General features: G+C 53.0%; 15 non-coding genes across 15 annotated transcripts; all 15 read left to right on the plus strand.

Annotated features, from left to right (window-relative positions):
- Positions 1–1,149: 1,149 nt before the first annotated feature.
- On the plus strand, positions 1,150–1,228 carry trnai-aau (transfer RNA isoleucine (anticodon AAU)). Its single transcript has one exon. It is a non-coding gene; the product is annotated as a tRNA-Ile (tRNA).
- A 404-nt stretch (positions 1,229–1,632) lies between these two features.
- trnaf-gaa (transfer RNA phenylalanine (anticodon GAA)) lies at positions 1,633–1,705 on the plus strand. Its single transcript has one exon. It is a non-coding gene; the product is annotated as a tRNA-Phe (tRNA).
- A 1,429-nt stretch (positions 1,706–3,134) lies between these two features.
- trnai-aau (transfer RNA isoleucine (anticodon AAU)) lies at positions 3,135–3,213 on the plus strand. Its single transcript has one exon. It is a non-coding gene; the product is annotated as a tRNA-Ile (tRNA).
- Positions 3,214–3,617: 404 nt separating this feature from the next.
- Positions 3,618–3,690, plus strand: trnaf-gaa (transfer RNA phenylalanine (anticodon GAA)). Its single transcript has one exon. It is a non-coding gene; the product is annotated as a tRNA-Phe (tRNA).
- Positions 3,691–5,124: 1,434 nt separating this feature from the next.
- Positions 5,125–5,198, plus strand: trnai-aau (transfer RNA isoleucine (anticodon AAU)). The gene has a single exon. It is a non-coding gene; the product is annotated as a tRNA-Ile (tRNA).
- A 1,849-nt stretch (positions 5,199–7,047) lies between these two features.
- trnai-aau (transfer RNA isoleucine (anticodon AAU)) lies at positions 7,048–7,121 on the plus strand. Its single transcript has one exon. It is a non-coding gene; the product is annotated as a tRNA-Ile (tRNA).
- Positions 7,122–8,970: 1,849 nt separating this feature from the next.
- trnai-aau (transfer RNA isoleucine (anticodon AAU)) lies at positions 8,971–9,044 on the plus strand. Its single transcript has one exon. It is a non-coding gene; the product is annotated as a tRNA-Ile (tRNA).
- Positions 9,045–10,955: 1,911 nt separating this feature from the next.
- On the plus strand, positions 10,956–11,029 carry trnai-aau (transfer RNA isoleucine (anticodon AAU)). Its single transcript has one exon. It is a non-coding gene; the product is annotated as a tRNA-Ile (tRNA).
- Positions 11,030–12,149: 1,120 nt separating this feature from the next.
- Positions 12,150–12,221, plus strand: trnad-guc (transfer RNA aspartic acid (anticodon GUC)). The gene has a single exon. It is a non-coding gene; the product is annotated as a tRNA-Asp (tRNA).
- Positions 12,222–12,940: 719 nt separating this feature from the next.
- Positions 12,941–13,014, plus strand: trnai-aau (transfer RNA isoleucine (anticodon AAU)). The gene has a single exon. It is a non-coding gene; the product is annotated as a tRNA-Ile (tRNA).
- Positions 13,015–14,134: 1,120 nt separating this feature from the next.
- Positions 14,135–14,206, plus strand: trnad-guc (transfer RNA aspartic acid (anticodon GUC)). The gene has a single exon. It is a non-coding gene; the product is annotated as a tRNA-Asp (tRNA).
- Positions 14,207–14,925: 719 nt separating this feature from the next.
- Positions 14,926–14,999, plus strand: trnai-aau (transfer RNA isoleucine (anticodon AAU)). Its single transcript has one exon. It is a non-coding gene; the product is annotated as a tRNA-Ile (tRNA).
- Positions 15,000–15,403: 404 nt separating this feature from the next.
- trnaf-gaa (transfer RNA phenylalanine (anticodon GAA)) lies at positions 15,404–15,476 on the plus strand. Its single transcript has one exon. It is a non-coding gene; the product is annotated as a tRNA-Phe (tRNA).
- Positions 15,477–15,831: 355 nt separating this feature from the next.
- trnad-guc (transfer RNA aspartic acid (anticodon GUC)) lies at positions 15,832–15,903 on the plus strand. Its single transcript has one exon. It is a non-coding gene; the product is annotated as a tRNA-Asp (tRNA).
- Positions 15,904–16,622: 719 nt separating this feature from the next.
- trnai-aau (transfer RNA isoleucine (anticodon AAU)) lies at positions 16,623–16,696 on the plus strand. The gene has a single exon. It is a non-coding gene; the product is annotated as a tRNA-Ile (tRNA).
- Positions 16,697–17,548: the final 852 nt, after the last annotated feature.

Here is a 17,548-nt window from a genome sequence, read left to right on the forward strand (position 1 = left end):
GCTCCTACAGAAGCATGGTGGAGGGCATCCTGATCTGTTGCGTCTCCGTGTGATGTGGAAACCGCTCCATGGTACAGGGGAATACCCTTCAGTGACTGGTGAGTCCTGCCGAGTGGGTCAGTGGGACAAGTTGTCCTCCCGTCAAGGATCTCTATGCCGAAGGGGCCGCATCCCCTTCGCTCCTCTCAGCTGGAAATAGGCAACGGCGCATGCTGGACAAGTTTTAGAGACCAATACACAGTATCTTTTCCCAGACGGCTGAACTGATCACCTTGACGGAATTCCAACGTTCCGACAAAACTGCTACCTCAGCTGTACTCAGACATGTAAAGGTTTGCAGTATTCCCCCACCGCCTCATGCGTTCCTCGTTAGTATAGTGGACAGTATCTCCGCCTGTCACGCGGAAGACCGGGGTATGATTCCCCGACGGGGAGGGCCTGTTGCTTTTGCTGCCCATGCAACCTCTGCTTTCTGAAAGGAGGACGATGCACCGCTGGCTTCTGGCAAGCGTGACTGCTTGCATGAGCCGGGTGCACGAAAGCTCACATACTGGCTGGGAATGAAATGTGGGTCGGCTGCTTGGACGGCAGCTTCGCTCAGCTCTATTCCACCAAGGCTGCGAAAGCACCAGCTGACAAATGTATCTGCAGGTACGCTGGCTGAATTTGAAAGGAAACTCTCCGCAAAATCTTGTCGTTGAGAATGCAGAACACAGACTCTTTCCAGCACTGCTTGTGGTCTATGCATGGTAGTGTTCATCATCTTTGCCTTACTCCAAAGAGGTCCATGGTTCAAAGCCGGACGACAACATGCCACAGGGGTGTTTCTGCTGCCTTTAGGAAACGCTCCTAACCAAAAGGGATGGGATCAATCTGTCCTTTGTCTATGGTGGTTTCTCGATTAGTGCATTGGAAGTTTACCCCAACAGCTGTGGCCAATGTGAGCTTTGTCAGGAATGTGGCAATTAAATGACAGATCTCAATCCATTTGAGAAATTCAAAGTATCGTCCTCACTGGAAGGAGTGTTGAAGCTCAGGGGCATGCTCCAGTGCCCCTGCAGACATCCCCACACAGGCACTTTCTGGGTAAGGCCTAAGGCAGTGCCGGACGTGACCTTCGTCATCCACGGCCGGAGGGGCGAGGGCACCGGCCGGGCAGGTTAGCTCAGTTGGTTAGAGCGTGGTGCTAATAACGCCAAGGTCGCGGGTTCGATCCCCGTACTGGCCACATCTGCTTTTGCACCGCACTGTTTACCAGCAATGGGCTTGGTCTACCAAGTGCAGGCCATTGGGATTGCTGGACATGAAGTCCAAGCTAGGAGGAGATTAACTTTGCTCCCGATCGGCACTGTGAAGGACGCTACAAGAGCGCACGTTTCTGACTGAGGCCATCGATGGCCGCTAACTCGTGCCTGATGGAAAGTGCTCTCGTCCTATGGGGACAAACTCCCCTTTGCAGATACCTCTGACGGTCGTGTCTCCATGCCAAGGCAACACCAGCCTAGGAAAAGATCCCCATGCACCTTATCTCCGTAGAAACTAGCATTCATTTGTCGCCGCATACTGGCTGTTAGCACGATAACTTGACTGAGGTTGCACAGCACAGGCAGGACTGGGCTCGCTGCCCGCTGTGCCGAAATAGCTCAGTTGGGAGAGCGTTAGACTGAAGATCTAAAGGTCCCTGGTTCGATCCCGGGTTTCGGCAGAACGCCTGCGACATGTTTTTTCTGGCCGCCGCTGTCAAGTTGCTGGGCGGCATCAGATGTCCTTATTTCAGGGGAACTCTTGAGAACAACGCAGGCGAGAAGGTTCCGTAGTGTCATAGTTAGGACCGTGCCATTTGAATCCAGCGATCAGGGGTCACATCTCAGTGAAACCTGCCTTTCCTTCCAACAAGCATCTTGAAGTAAGAAGGTGAAGTAACGCATCTACTTGCTAAGGAGCCTGTAGAAGATTGACATGCATGCACCTTCTCCAAAAACTCTGCTCCTACAGAAGCATGGTGGAGGGCATCCTGATCTGTTGCGTCTCCGTGTGATGTGGAAACCGCTCCATGGTACAGGGGAATACCCTTCAGTGACTGGTGAGTCCTGCCGAGTGGGTCAGTGGGACAAGTTGTCCTCCCGTCAAGGATCTCTATGCCGAAGGGGCCGCATCCCCTTCGCTCCTCTCAGCTGGAAATAGGCAACGGCGCATGCTGGACAAGTTTTAGAGACCAATACACGGTATCTTTTCCCAGACGGCTGAACTGATCACCTTGGCGGAATTCCAACGTTCCGACAAAACTGCTACCTCAGCTGTACTCAGACATGTAAAGGTTTGCAGTATTCCCCCACCGCCTCATGCGTTCCTCGTTAGTATAGTGGACAGTATCTCCGCCTGTCACGCGGAAGACCGGGGTTCGATTTCCCGACGGGGAGGGCCTGTTGCTTTTGCTGCCCATGCAACCTCTGCTTTCTGAAAGGAGGACGATGCACCGCTGGCTTCTGGCAAGCGTGACTGCTTGCATGAGCCGGGTGCGCGAAAGCTCACATACTGGCTGGGAATGAAATGTGGGTCGGCTGCTTGGACGGCAGCTTCGCTCAGCTCTATTCCACCAAGGCTGCGAAAGCACCAGCTGACAAATGTATCTGCAGGTACGCTGGCTGAATTTGAAAGGAAACTCTCTGCAAAATCTTGTCGTTGAGAATGCAGAACACAGACTCTTTCCAGCACTGCTTGTGGTCTATGCATGGTAGTGTTCATCATCTTTGCCTTACTCCAAAGAGGTCCATGGTTCAAAGCCGGACGACAACATGCCACAGGGGTGTTTCTGCTGCCTTTAGGAAACGCTCCTAACCAAAAGGGATGGGATCAATCTGTCCTTTGTCTATGGTGGTTTCTCGATTAGTGCATTGGAAGTTTACCCCAACAGCTGTGGCCAATGTGAGCTTTGTCAGGAATGTGGCAATTAAATGACAGATCTCAATCCATTTGAGAAATTCAAAGTATCGTCCTCACTGGAAGGAGTGTTGAAGCTCAGGGGCATGCTCCAGTGCCCCTGCAGACATCCCCACACAGGCACTTTCTGGGTAAGGCCTAAGGCAGTGCCGGACGTGACCTTCGTCATCCACGGCCGGAGGGGCGAGGGCACCGGCCGGGCAGGTTAGCTCAGTTGGTTAGAGCGTGGTGCTAATAACGCCAAGGTCGCGGGTTCGATCCCCGTACTGGCCACATCTGCTTTTGCACCGCACTGTTTACCAGCAATGGGCTTGGTCTACCAAGTGCAGGCCATTGGGATTGCTGGACATGAAGTCCAAGCTAGGAGGAGAGTAACTTTGCTCCCGATCGGCACTGTGAAGGACGCTACAAGAGCGCACGTTTCTGACTGAGGCCATCGATGGCCGCTAACTCGTGCCTGATGGAAAGTGCTCTCGTCCTATGGGGACAAACTCCCCTTTGCGGATAACTCTGACGGTCGTGTCTCCATGCCAAGGCAACACCAGCCTAGGAAAAGATCCCCATGCACCTTATCTCCGTAGAAACTAGCATTCATTTGTCGCCGCATACTGGCTGTTAGCACGATAACTTGACTGAGGTTGCACAGCACAGGCAGGACTGGGCTCGCTGCCCGCTGTGCCGAAATAGCTCAGTTGGGAGAGCGTTAGACTGAAGATCTAAAGGTCCCTGGTTCGATCCCGGGTTTCGGCAGAACGCCTGCGACATGCTTTTTCTGGCCGCCGCTGTCAAGTTGCTGGGCGGCATCAGATGTCCTTATTTCAGGGGAACTCTTGAGAACAACGCAGGCGAGAAGGTTCCGTAGTGTCATAGTTAGGACCGTGCCGTTTGAATCCAGCGATCAGGGGTCACATCTCAGTGAAACCTGCCTTTCCTTCCAACAAGCATCTTGAAGTAAGAAGGTGAAGTAACGCATCTACTTGCTAAGGAGCCTGTAGAAGATTGACATGCATGCACCTTCTCCAAAAACTCTGCTCCTACAGAAGCATGGTGGAGGGCATCCTGATCTGTTGCGTCTCCGTGTGATGTGGAAACCGCTCCATGGTACAGGGGAATACCCTTCAGTGACTGGTGAGTCCTGCCGAGTGGGTCAGTGGGACAAGTTGTCCTCCCGTCAAGGATCTCTATGCCGAAGGGGCCGCATCCCCTTCGCTCCTCTCAGCTGGAAATAGGCAACGGCGCATGCTGGACAAGTTTTAGAGACCAATACACGGTATCTTTTCCCAGACGGCTGAACTGATCACCTTGGCGGAATTCCAACGTTCCGACAAAACTGCTACCTCAGCTGTACTCAGACATGTAAAGGTTTGCAGTATTCCCCCACCGCCTCATGCGTTCCTCGTTAGTATAGTGGACAGTATCTCCGCCTGTCACGCGGAAGACCGGGGTTCGATTTCCCGACGGGGAGGGCCTGTTGCTTTTGCTGCCCATGCAACCTCTGCTTTCTGAAAGGAGGACGATGCACCGCTGGCTTCTGGCAAGCGTGACTGCTTGCATGAGCCGGGTGCGCGAAAGCTCACATACTGGCTGGGAATGAAATGTGGGTCGGCTGCTTGGACGGCAGCTTCGCTCAGCTCTATTCCACCAAGGCTGCGAAAGCACCAGCTGACAAATGTATCTGCAGGTACGCTGGCTGAATTTGAAAGGAAACTCTCCGCAAAATCTTGTCGTTGAGAATGCAGAACACAGACTCCTTCCAGCACTGCTTGTGGTCTATGCATGGTAGTGTTCATCATCTTTGCCTTACTCCAAAGAGGTCCATGGTTCAAAGCCGGACGACAACATGCCACAGGGGTGTTTCTGCTGCCTTTAGGAAACGCTCCTAACCAAAAGGGATGGGATCAATCTGTCCTTTGTCTATGGTGGTTTCTCGATTAGTGCATTGGAAGTTTACCCCAACAGCTGTGGCCAATGTGAGCTTTGTCAGGAATGTGGCAATTAAATGACAGATCTCAATCCATTTGAGAAATTCAAAGTATCGTCCTCACTGGAAGGAGTGTTGAAGCTCAGGGGCATGCTCCAGTGCCCCTGCAGACATCCCCACACAGGCACTTTCTGGGTAAGGCCTAAGGCAGTGCCGGACGTGACCTTCGTCATCCACGGCCGGAGGGGCGAGGGCACCGGCCGGGCCGGTTAGCTCAGTTGGTTAGGGCGTGGTGCTAATAACGCCAAGGTCGCGGGTTCGATCCCCGTACTGGCCACATCTGCTTTTGCACCGCACTGTTTACCAGCAATGGGCTTGGTCTACCAAGTGCAGGCCATTGGGATTGCTGGACATGAAGTCCAAGCTAGGAGGAGAGTAACTTTGCTCCCGATCGGCACTGTGAAGGACGCTACAAGAGCGCACGTTTCTGACTGAGGCCATCGATAGCCGCTAACTCGTGCCTGATGGAAAGTGCTCTCGTCCTATGGGGACAAACTCCCCTTTGCGGATACCTCTGACGGTCGTGTCTCCATGCCAAGGCAACACCAGCCTAGGAAAAGATCCCCATGCACCTTATCTCCGTAGAAACTAGCATTCATTTGTCGCCGCATACTGGCTGTTAGCTCGATAACTTGACTGAGGTTGCACAGCACAGGCAGGACTGGGCTCGCCGCTCACCGTGCTGAAATAGCTCAGTTGGGAAAGCGTTAGACTGAAGATCTAAAGGTCCCTGGTTCGATCCCGGGTTTCGGCAGAACGCCTGCGACATGCTTTTTCTGGCCGCCGCTGTGAAGTTGCTGGGCGGCATCAGATGTCCTTATTTCAGGGGAACTCTTGAGAACAACGCAGGCGAGAAGGTTCCGTAGTGTCATAGTTAGGACCGTGCCGTTTGAATCCAGCGATCAGGGGTCACATCTCAGTGAAACCTGCCTTTCCTTCCAACAAGCATCTTGAAGTAAGAAGGTGAAGTAACGCATCTACTTGCTAAGGAGCCTGTAGAAGATTGACATGCATGCACCTTCTCCAAAAACTCTGCTCCTACAGAAGCATGGTGGAGGGCATCCTGATCTGTTGCGTCTCCGTGTGATGTGGAAACCACTCCATGGTACAGGGGAATACCCTTCAGTGACTGGTGAGTCCTGCCGAGTGGGTCAGTGGGACAAGTTGTCCTCCCGTCAAGGATCTCTATGCCGAAGGGGCCGCATCCCCTTCGCTCCTCTCAGCTGGAAATAGGCAACGGCGCATGCTGGACAAGTTTTAGAGACCAATACACAGTATCTTTTCCCAGACGGCTGAACTGATCACCTTGACGGAATTCCAACGTTCCGACAAAACTGCTACCTCAGCTGTACTCAGACATGTAAAGGTTTGCAGTATTCCCCCACCGCCTCATGCGTTCCTCGTTAGGGCCGGTTGCTTTTGCTGCCCATGCAACCTCTGCTTTCTGAAAGGAGGACGATGCACCGCTGGCTTCTGGCAAGCGTGACTGCTTGCATGAGCCGGGTGCGCGAAAGCTCACATACTGGCTGGGAATGAAATGTGGGTCGGCTGCTTGGACGGCAGCTTCGCTCAGCTCTATTCCACCAAGGCTGCGAAAGCACCAGCTGACAAATGTATCTGCAGGTACGCTGGCTGAATTTGAAAGGAAACTCTCCGCAAAATCTTGTCGTTGAGAATGCAGAACACAGACTCTTTCCAGCACTGCTTGTGGTCTATGCATGGTAGTGTTCATCATCTTTGCCTTACTCCAAAGAGGTCCATGGTTCAAAGCCGGACGACAACATGCCACAGGGGTGTTTCTGCTGCCTTTAGGAAACGCTCCTAACCAAAAGGGATGGGATCAATCTGTCCTTTGTCTATGGTGGTTTCTCGATTAGTGCATTGGAAGTTTACCCCAACAGCTGTGGCCAATGTGAGCTTTGTCAGGAATGTGGCAATTAAATGACAGATCTCAATCCATTTGAGAAATTCAAAGTATCGTCCTCACTGGAAGGAGTGTTGAAGCTCAGGGGCATGCTCCAGTGCCCCTGCAGACATCCCCACACAGGCACTTTCTGGGTAAGGCCTAAGGCAGTGCCGGACGTGACCTTCGTCATCCACGGCCGGAGGGGCGAGGGCACCGGCCGGGCCGGTTAGCTCAGTTGGTTAGAGCGTGGTGCTAATAACGCCAAGGTCGCGGGTTCGATCCCCGTACTGGCCACATCTGCTTTTGCACCGCACTGTTTACCAGCAATGGGCTTGGTCTACCAAGTGCAGGCCATTGGGATTGCTGGACATGAAGTCCAAGCTAGGAGGAGAGTAACTTTGCTCCCGATCGGCACTGTGAAGGACGCTACAAGAGCGCACGTTTCTGACTGAGGCCATCGATAGCCGCTAACTCGTGCCTGATGGAAAGTGCTCTCGTCCTATGGGGACAAACTCCCCTTTGCGGATACCTCTGACGGTCGTGTCTCCATGCCAAGGCAACACCAGCCTAGGAAAAGATCCCCATGCACCTTATCTCCGTAGAAACTAGCATTCATTTGTCGCCGCATACTGGCTGTTAGCTCGATAACTTGACTGAGGTTGCACAGCACAGGCAGGACTGGGCTCGCTGCCCACCGTGCTGAAATAGCTCAGTTGGGAAAGCGTTAGACTGAAGATCTAAAGGTCCCTGGTTCGATCCCGGGTTTCGGCAGAACGCCTGCGACATGCTTTTTCTGGCCGCCGCTGTCAAGTTGCTGGGCGGCATCAGATGTCCTTATTTCAGGGGAACTCTTGAGAACAACGCAGGCGAGAAGGTTCCGTAGTGTCATAGTTAGGACCGTGCCGTTTGAATCCAGCGATCAGGGGTCACATCTCAGTGAAACCTGCCTTTCCTTCCAACAAGCATCTTGAAGTAAGAAGGTGAAGTAACGCATCCACTTGCTAAGGAGCCTGTAGAAGATTGACATGCATGCACCTTCTCCAAAAACTCTGCTCCTACAGAAGCATGGTGGAGGGCATCCTGATCTGTTGCGTCTCCGTGTGATGTGGAAACCGCTCCATGGTACAGGGGAATACCCTTCAGTGACTGGTGAGTCCTGCCGAGTGGGTCAGTGGGACAAGTTGTCCTCCCGTCAAGGATCTCTATGCCGAAGGGGCCGCATCCCCTTCGCTCCTCTCAGCTGGAAATAGGCAACGGCGCATGCTGGACAAGTTTTAGAGACCAATACACGGTATCTTTTCCCAGACGGCTGAACTGATCACCTTGACGGAATTCCAACGTTCCGACAAAACTGCTACCTCAGCTGTACTCAGACATGTAAAGGTTTGCAGTATTCCCCCACCGCCTCATGCGTTCCTCGTTAGGGCCGGTTGCTTTTGCTGCCCATGCAACCTCTGCTTTCTGAAAGGAGGACGATGCACCGCTGGCTTCTGGCAAGCGTGACTGCTTGCATGAGCCGGGTGCGCGAAAGCTCACATACTGGCTGGGAATGAAATGTGGGTCGGCTGCTTGGACGGCAGCTTCGCTCAGCTCTATTCCACCAAGGCTGCGAAAGCACCAGCTGACAAATGTATCTGCAGGTACGCTGGCTGAATTTGAAAGGAAACTCTCCGCAAAATCTTGTCGTTGAGAATGCAGAACACAGACTCTTTCCAGCACTGCTTGTGGTCTATGCATGGTAGTGTTCATCATCTTTGCCTTACTCCAAAGAGGTCCATGGTTCAAAGCCGGACGACAACATGCCACAGGGGTGTTTCTGCTGCCTTTAGGAAACGCTCCTAACCAAAAGGGATGGGATCAATCTGTCCTTTGTCTATGGTGGTTTCTCGATTAGTGCATTGGAAGTTTACCCCAACAGCTGTGGCCAATGTGAGCTTTGTCAGGAATGTGGCAATTAAATGACAGATCTCAATCCATTTGAGAAATTCAAAGTATCGTCCTCACTGGAAGGAGTGTTGAAGCTCAGGGGCATGCTCCAGTGCCCCTGCAGACATCCCCACACAGGCACTTTCTGGGTAAGGCCTAAGGCAGTGCCGGACGTGACCTTCGTCATCCACGGCCGGAGGGGCGAGGGCACCGGCCGGGCCGGTTAGCTCAGTTGGTTAGAGCGTGGTGCTAATAACGCCAAGGTCGCGGGTTCGATCCCCGTACTGGCCACATCTGCTTTTGCACCGCACTGTTTACCAGCAATGGGCTTGGTCTACCAAGTGCAGGCCATTGGGATTGCTGGACATGAAGTCCAAGCTAGGAGGAGAGTAACTTTGCTCCCGATCGGCACTGTGAAGGACGCTACAAGAGCGCACGTTTCTGACTGAGGCCATCGATAGCCGCTAACTCGTGCCTGATGGAAAGTGCTCTCGTCCTATGGGGACAAACTCCCCTTTGCGGATACCTCTGACGGTCGTGTCTCCATGCCAAGGCAACACCAGCCTAGGAAAAGATCCCCATGCACCTTATCTCCGTAGAAACTAGCATTCATTTGTCGCCGCATACTGGCTGTTAGCTCGATAACTTGACTGAGGTTGCACAGCACAGGCAGGACTGGGCTCGCTGCCCACCGTGCTGAAATAGCTCAGTTGGGAAAGCGTTAGACTGAAGATCTAAAGGTCCCTGGTTCGATCCCGGGTTTCGGCAGAACGCCTGCGACATGCTTTTTCTGGCCGCCGCTGTCAAGTTGCTGGGCGGCATCAGATGTCCTTATTTCAGGGGAACTCTTGAGAACAACGCAGGCGAGAAGGTTCCGTAGTGTCATAGTTAGGACCGTGCCGTTTGAATCCAGCGATCAGGGGTCACATCTCAGTGAAACCTGCCTTTCCTTCCAACAAGCATCTTGAAGTAAGAAGGTGAAGTAACGCATCCACTTGCTAAGGAGCCTGTAGAAGATTGACATGCATGCACCTTCTCCAAAAACTCTGCTCCTACAGAAGCATGGTGGAGGGCATCCTGATCTGTTGCGTCTCCGTGTGATGTGGAAACCGCTCCATGGTACAGGGGAATACCCTTCAGTGACTGGTGAGTCCTGCCGAGTGGGTCAGTGGGACAAGTTGTCCTCCCGTCAAGGATCTCTATGCCGAAGGGGCCGCATCCCCTTCGCTCCTCTCAGCTGGAAATAGGCAACGGCGCATGCTGGACAAGTTTTAGAGACCAATACACGGTATCTTTTCCCAGACGGCTGAACTGATCACCTTGACGGAATTCCAACGTTCCGACAAAACTGCTACCTCAGCTGTACTCAGACATGTAAAGGTTTGCAGTATTCCCCCACCGCCTCATGCGTTCCTCGTTAGTATAGTGGACAGTATCTCCGCCTGTCACGGGGAAGACCGGGGTTCGATTCCCCGACGGGGAGGGCCTGCCGCTTTTGCTGCCCATGCAACCTCTGCTTTCTGAAAGGAGGACGATGCACCGCTGGCTTCTGGCAAGCGTGACTGCTTGCATGAGCCGGGTGCGTGAAAGCTCACATACTGGCTGGGAATGAAATGTGGGTCGGCTGCTTGGACGGCAGCTTCGCTCAGCTCTATTCCACCAAGGCTGCGAAAGCACCAGCTGACAAATGTATCTGCAGGTACGCTGGCTGAATTTGAAAGGAAACTCTCCGCAAAATCTTGTCGTTGAGAATGCAGAACACAGACTCTTTCCAGCACTGCTTGTGGTCTATGCATGGTAGTGTTCATCATCTTTGCCTTACTCCAAAGAGGTCCATGGTTCAAAGCCGGACGACAACATGCCACAGGGGTGTTTCTGCTGCCTTTAGGAAACGCTCCTAACCAAAAGGGATGGGATCAATCTGTCCTTTGTCTATGGTGGTTTCTCGATTAGTGCATTGGAAGTTTACCCCAACAGCTGTGGCCAATGTGAGCTTTGTCAGGAATGTGGCAATTAAATGACAGATCTCAATCCATTTGAGAAATTCAAAGTATCGTCCTCACTGGAAGGAGTGTTGAAGCTCAGGGGCATGCTCCAGTGCCCCTGCAGACATCCCCACACAGGCACTTTCTGGGTAAGGCCTAAGGCAGTGCCGGACGTGACCTTCGTCATCCACGGCCGGAGGGGCGAGGGCACCGGCCGGGCCGGTTAGCTCAGTTGGTTAGAGCGTGGTGCTAATAACGCCAAGGTCGCGGGTTCGATCCCCGTACTGGCCACCTCTGCTTTTGCACCGCACTGTTTACCAGCAATGGGCTTGGTCTACCAAGTGCAGGCCATTGGGATTGCTGGACATGAAGTCCAAGCTAGGAGGAGAGTAACTTTGCTCCCGATCGGCACTGTGAAGGACGCTACAAGAGCGCACGTTTCTGACTGAGGCCATCGATGGCCGCTAACTCGTGCCTGATGGAAAGTGCTCTCGTCCTATGGGGACAAACTCCCCTTTGCGGATACCTCTGACGGTCGTGTCTCCATGCCAAGGCAACACCAGCCTAGGAAAAGATCCCCATGCACCTTATCTCCGTAGAAACTAGCATTCATTTGTCGCCGCATACTGGCTGTTAGCACGATAACTTGACTGAGGTTGCACAGCACAGGCAGGACTGGGGTCGCCGCCCACCGTGCTGAAATAGCTCAGTTGGGAAAGCGTTAGACTGAAGATCTAAAGGTCCCTGGTTCGATCCCGGGTTTCGGCAGAACGCCTGCGACATGCTTTTTCTGGCCGCCGCTGTGAAGTTGCTGGGCGGCATCAGATGTCCTTATTTCAGGGGAACTCTTGAGAACAACGCAGGCGAGAAGGTTCCGTAGTGTCATAGTTAGGACCGTGCCGTTTGAATCCAGCGATCAGGGGTCACATCTCAGTGAAACCTGCCTTTCCTTCCAACAAGTATCTTGAAGTAAGAAGGTGAAGTAACGCATCTACTTGCTAAGGAGCCTGTAGAAGATTGACATGCATGCACCTTCTCCAAAAACTCTGCTCCTACAGAAGCATGGTGGAGGGCATCCTGATCTGTTGCGTCTCCGTGTGATGTGGAAACCATTCCATGGTACAGGGGAATACCCTTCAGTGACTGGTGAGTCCTGCCGAGTGGGTCAGTGGGACAAGTTGTCCTCCCGTCAAGGATCTCTATGCCGAAGGGGCCGCATCCCCTTCGCTCCTCTCAGCTGGAAATAGGCAACGGCGCATGCTGGACAAGTTTTAGAGACCAATACACAGTATCTTTTCCCAGACGGCTGAACTGATCACCTTGACGGAATTCCAACGTTCCGACAAAACTGCTACCTCAGCTGTACTCAGACATGTAAAGGTTTGCAGTATTCCCCCACCGCCTCATGCGTTCCTCGTTAGTATAGTGGCCAGTATCTCCGCCTGTCACGCGGAAGACCGGGGTTCGATTCCCCGACGGGGAGGGCCTGTTGCTTTTGCTGCCCATGCAACCTCTGCTTTCTGAAAGGAGGACGATGCACCGCTGGCTTCTGGCAAGCGTGACTGCTTGCATGAGCCGGGTGCGCGAAAGCTCACATACTGGCTGGGAATGAAATGTGGGTCGGCTGCTTGGACGGCAGCTTCGCTCAGCTCTATTCCACCAAGGCTGCGAAAGCACCAGCTGACAAATGTATCTGCAGGTACGCTGGCTGAATTTGAAAGGAAACTCTCCGCAAAATCTTGTCGTTGAGAATGCAGAACACAGACTCTTTCCAGCACTGCTTGTGGTCTATGCATGGTAGTGTTCATCATCTTTGCCTTACTCCAAAGAGGTCCATGGTTCAAAGCCGGACGACAACATGCCACAGGGGTGTTTCTGCTGCCTTTAGGAAACGCTCCTAACCAAAAGGGATGGGATCAATCTGTCCTTTGTCTATGGTGGTTTCTCGATTAGTGCATTGGAAGTTTACCCCAACAGCTGTGGCCAATGTGAGCTTTGTCAGGAATGTGGCAATTAAATGACAGATCTCAATCCATTTGAGAAATTCAAAGTATCGTCCTCACTGGAAGGAGTGTTGAAGCTCAGGGGCATGCTCCAGTGCCCCTGCAGACATCCCCACACAGGCACTTTCTGGGTAAGGCCTAAGGCAGTGCCGGACGTGACCTTCGTCATCCACGGCCGGAGGGGCAAAGGCACCGGCCGGGCCGGTTAGCTCAGTTGGTTAGAGCGTGGTGCTAATAACGCCAAGGTCGCGGGTTCGATCCCCGTACTGGCCACATCTGCTTTTGCACCGCACTGTTTACCAGCAATGGGCTTGGTCTACCAAGTGCAGGCCATTGGGATTGCTGGACATGAAGTCCAAGCTAGGAGGAGAGTAACTTTGCTCCCGATCGGCACTGTGAAGGACGCTACAAGAGCGCACGTTTCTGACTGAGGCCATCGATAGCCGCTAACTCGTGCCTGATGGAAAGTGCTCTCGTCCTATGGGGACAAACTCCCCTTTGCGGATACCTCTGACGGTCGTGTCTCCATGCCAAGGCAACACCAGCCTAGGAAAAGATCCCCATGCACCTTATCTCCGTAGAAACTAGCATTCATTTGTCGTCGCATACTGGCTGTTAGCTCGATAACTTGACTGAGGTTGCACAGCACAGGCAGGATTGGGCTCGCTGTCCACCGTGCTGAAATAGCTCAGTTGGGAAAGCGTTAGACTGAAGATCTAAAGGTCGCTGGTTCGATCCCGGGTTTCGGCAGAACGCCTGCGACATGCTTTTTCTGGCCGCCGCTGTCAAGTTGCTGGGCGGCATCAGATGTCCTTATTTCAGGGGAACTCTTGAGAACAACGCAGGCGAGAAGGTTCCGTAGTGTCATAATTAGGACCGTGCCGTTTGAATCCAGCGATCAGGGGTCACATCTCAGTGAAACCTGCCTTTCCTTCCAACAAGCATCTTGAAGTAAGAAGGTGAAGTAACGCATCTACTTGCTAAGGAGCCTGTAGAAGATTGACATGCATGCACCTTCTCCAAAAACTCTGCTCCTACAGAAGCATGGTGGAGGACATCCTGATCTGTTGCGTCTCCGTGTGATGTGGAAACCGCTCCATGGTACAGGGGAATACCCTTCAGTGACTGGTGAGTCCTGCCGAGTGGGTCAGTGGGACAAGTTGTCCTCCCGTCAAGGATCTCTATGCCGAAGGGGCCGCATCCCCTTCGCTCCTCTCAGCTGGAAATAGGCAACGGCGCATGCTGGACAAGTTTTAGAGACCAATACACGGTATCTTTTCCCAGACGGCTGAACTGATCACCTTGACGGAATTCCAACATTCCGACAAAACTGCTACCTCAGCTGTACTCAGACATGTAAAGGTTTGCAGTATTCCCCCACCGCCTCATGCGTTCCTCGTTAGTATAGTGGACAGTATCTCCGCCTGTCACGCGGAAGACCGGGGTTCGATTCCCCGACGGGGAGGGCCTGTCGCTTTTGCTGCCCATGCAACCTGTGCTTTCTGAAAGGAGGACGATGCACCGCTGGCTTCTGGCAAGCGTGACTGCTTGCATGAGCCGGGTGCGCGAAAGCTCACATACTGGCTGGGAATGAAATGTGGGTCGGCTGCTTGGACGGCAGCTTCGCTCAGCTCTATTCCACCAAGGCTGCGAAAGCACCAGCTGACAAATGTATCTGTAGGTACGCTGGCTGAATTTGAAAGGAAACTCTCCGCAAAATCTTGTCGTTGAGAATGCAGAACACAGACTCTTTCCAGCACTGCTTGTGGTCTATGCATGGTAGTGTTCATCATCTTTGCCTTACTCCAAAGAGGTCCATGGTTCAAAGCCGGACGACAACATGCCACAGGGGTGTTTCTGCTGCCTTTAGGAAACGCTCCTAACCAAAAGGGATGGGATCAATCTGTCCTTTGTCTATGGTGGTTTCTCGATTAGTGCATTGGAAGTTTACTCCAACAGCTGTGGCCAACGTGAGCTTTGTCAGGAATGTGGCAATTAAATGACAGATCTCAATCCATTTGAGAAATTCAAAGTATCGTCCTCACTGTAAGGAGTGTTGAAGCTCAGGGGCATGCTCCAGTGCCCCTGCAGACATCCCCACACAGGCACTTTCTGGGTAAGGCCTAAGGCAGTGCCGGACGTGACCTTCGTCATCCACGGCCGGAGGGGCGAGGGCACCGGCCGGGCCGGTTAGCTCAGTTGGTTAGAGCGTGGTGCTAATAACGCCAAGGTCGCTGGTTCGATCCCCGTATTGGCCACATCTGCTTTTGCACCGCACTGTTTACCAGCAATGGGCTTGGTCTACCAAGTGCAGGCCATTGGGATTGCTGGACATGAAGTCCAAGCTAGGAGGAGAGTAACTTTGCTCCCGATCTGCACTGTGAAGGACGCTACAAGAGCGCACGTTTCTGACTGAGGCCATCGATAGCCGCTAACTCGTGCCTGATGGAAAGTGCTCTCGTCCTATGGGGACAAACTCCCCTTTGCAGATACCTCTGACGGTCGTGTCTCCATGCCAAGGCAACACCAGCCTAGGAAAAGATCCCCATGCACCTTATCTCCGTAGAAACTAGCATTCATTTGTCGCCGCATAATGGCTGTTAGCACGATAACTTGACTGAGGTTGCACAGCACAGGCAGGACTGGGCTCGCTGCCCACTGTGCCGAAATAGCTCAGTTGGGAGAGCGTTAGACTGAAGATCTAAAGGTCCCTGGTTCGATCCCGGGTTTCGGCAGAACGCCTGCGACATGCTTTTTCTGGCCGCCGCTGTCAAGTTGCTGGGCGGCATCAGATGTCCTTATTTCAGGGGAACTCTTGAGAACAACGCAGGCGAGAAGGTTCCGTAGTGTCATAGTTAGGACCGTGCCGTTTGAATCTCTATGCCGAAGGGGCCGCATCCCCTTCGCTCCTCTCAGCTGGAAATAGGCAACGGCGCATGCTGGACAAGTTTTAGAGACCAATACACGGTATCTTTTCCCAGACGGCTGAACTGATCACCTTGACGGAATTCCAACGTTCCGACAAAACTGCTACCTCAGCTGTACTCACACATGTAAAGGTTTGCAGTATTCCCCCGCCGCCTCATGCGTTCCTCGTTAGTATAGTGGACAGTATCTCCGCCTGTCACGCGGAAGACCGGGGTTCGATTCCCCGACGGGGAGGGCCTGTTGCTTTTGCTGCCCATGCAACCTCTGCTTTCTGAAAGGAGGACGATGCACCGCTGGCTTCTGGCAAGCGTGACTGCTTGCATGAGCCGGGTGCGCGAAAGCTCACATACTGGCTGGGAATGAAATGTGGGTCGGCTGCTTGGACGGCAGCTTCGCTCAGCTCTATTCCACCAAGGCTGCGAAAGCACCAGCTGACAAATGTATCTGCAGGTACGCTGGCTGAATTTGAAAGGAAACTCTCCGCAAAATCTTGTCGTTGAGAATGCAGAACACAGACTCTTTCCAGCACTGCTTGTGGTCTATGCATGGTAGTGTTCATCATCTTTGCCTTACTCCAAAGAGGTCCATGGTTCAAAGCCGGACGACAACATGCCACAGGGGTGTTTCTGCTGCCTTTAGGAAACGCTCCTAACCAAAAGGGATGGGATCAATCTGTCCTTTGTCTATGGTGGTTTCTCGATTAGTGCATTGGAAGTTTACCCCAACAGCTGTGGCCAATGTGAGCTTTGTCAGGAATGTGGCAATTAAATGACAGATCTCAATCCATTTGAGAAATTCAAAGTATCGTCCTCACTGGAAGGAGTGTTGAAGCTCAGGGGCATGCTCCAGTGCCCCTGCAGACATCCCCACACAGGCACTTTCTGGGTAAGGCCTAAGGCAGTGCCGGACGTGACCTTCGTCATCCACGGCCGGAGGGGCGAAGGCACCGGCCGGGCCGGTTAGTTCAGTTGGTTAGAGCGTGGTGCTAATAACGCCAAGGTCGCGGGTTCGATCCCCGTACTGGCCACATCTGCTTTTGCACCGCACTGTTTACCAGCAATGGGCTTGGTCTACCAAGTGCAGGCCATTGGGATTGCTGGACATGAAGTCCAAGCTAGGAGGAGAGTAACTTTGCTCCCGATCGGCACTGTGAAGGACGCTACAAGAGCGCACGTTTCTGACTGAGGCCATCGATAGCCGCTAACTCGTGCCTGATGGAAAGTGCTCTCGTCCTATGGGGACAAACTCCCCTTTGCGGATACCTCTGACGGTCGTGTCTCCATGCCAAGGCAACACCAGCCTAGGAAAAGATCCCCATGCACCTTATCTCCGTAGAAACTAGCATTCATTTGTCGCCGCATACTGGCTGTTAGCTCGATAACTTGACTGAGGTTGCACAGCACAGGCAGGACTGGGCTCGCCGCCCACCGTGCTGAAATAGCTCAGTTGGGAAAGCGTTAGACTGAAGATCTAAAGGTCCCTGGTTCGATCCCGGGTTTCGGCAGAACGCCTGCGACATGCTTTTTCTGGCCGCCGCTGTGAAGTTGCTGGGCGGCATCAGATGTCCTTATTTCAGGGGAACTCTTGAGAACAACGCAGGCGAGAAGGTTCCGTAGTGTCATAGTTAGGACCGTGCCGTTTGAATCCAGCGATCAGGGGTCACATCTCAGTGAAACCTGCCTTTCCTTCCAACAAGCATCTTGAAGTAAGAAGGTGAAGTAACGCATCTACTTGCTAAGGAGCCTGTAGAAGATTGACATGCATGCACCTTCTCCAAAAACTCTGCTCCTACAGAAGCATGGTGGAGGGCATCCTGATCTGTTGCGTCTCCGTGTGATGTGGAAACCACTCCATGGTACAGGGGAATACCCTTCAGTGA

This window comes from Salminus brasiliensis, chromosome 22, assembly GCF_030463535.1.
Source record: "Salminus brasiliensis chromosome 22, fSalBra1.hap2, whole genome shotgun sequence".
In the NCBI taxonomy this organism is placed as follows: domain Eukaryota; kingdom Metazoa; phylum Chordata; class Actinopteri; order Characiformes; family Bryconidae; genus Salminus; species Salminus brasiliensis.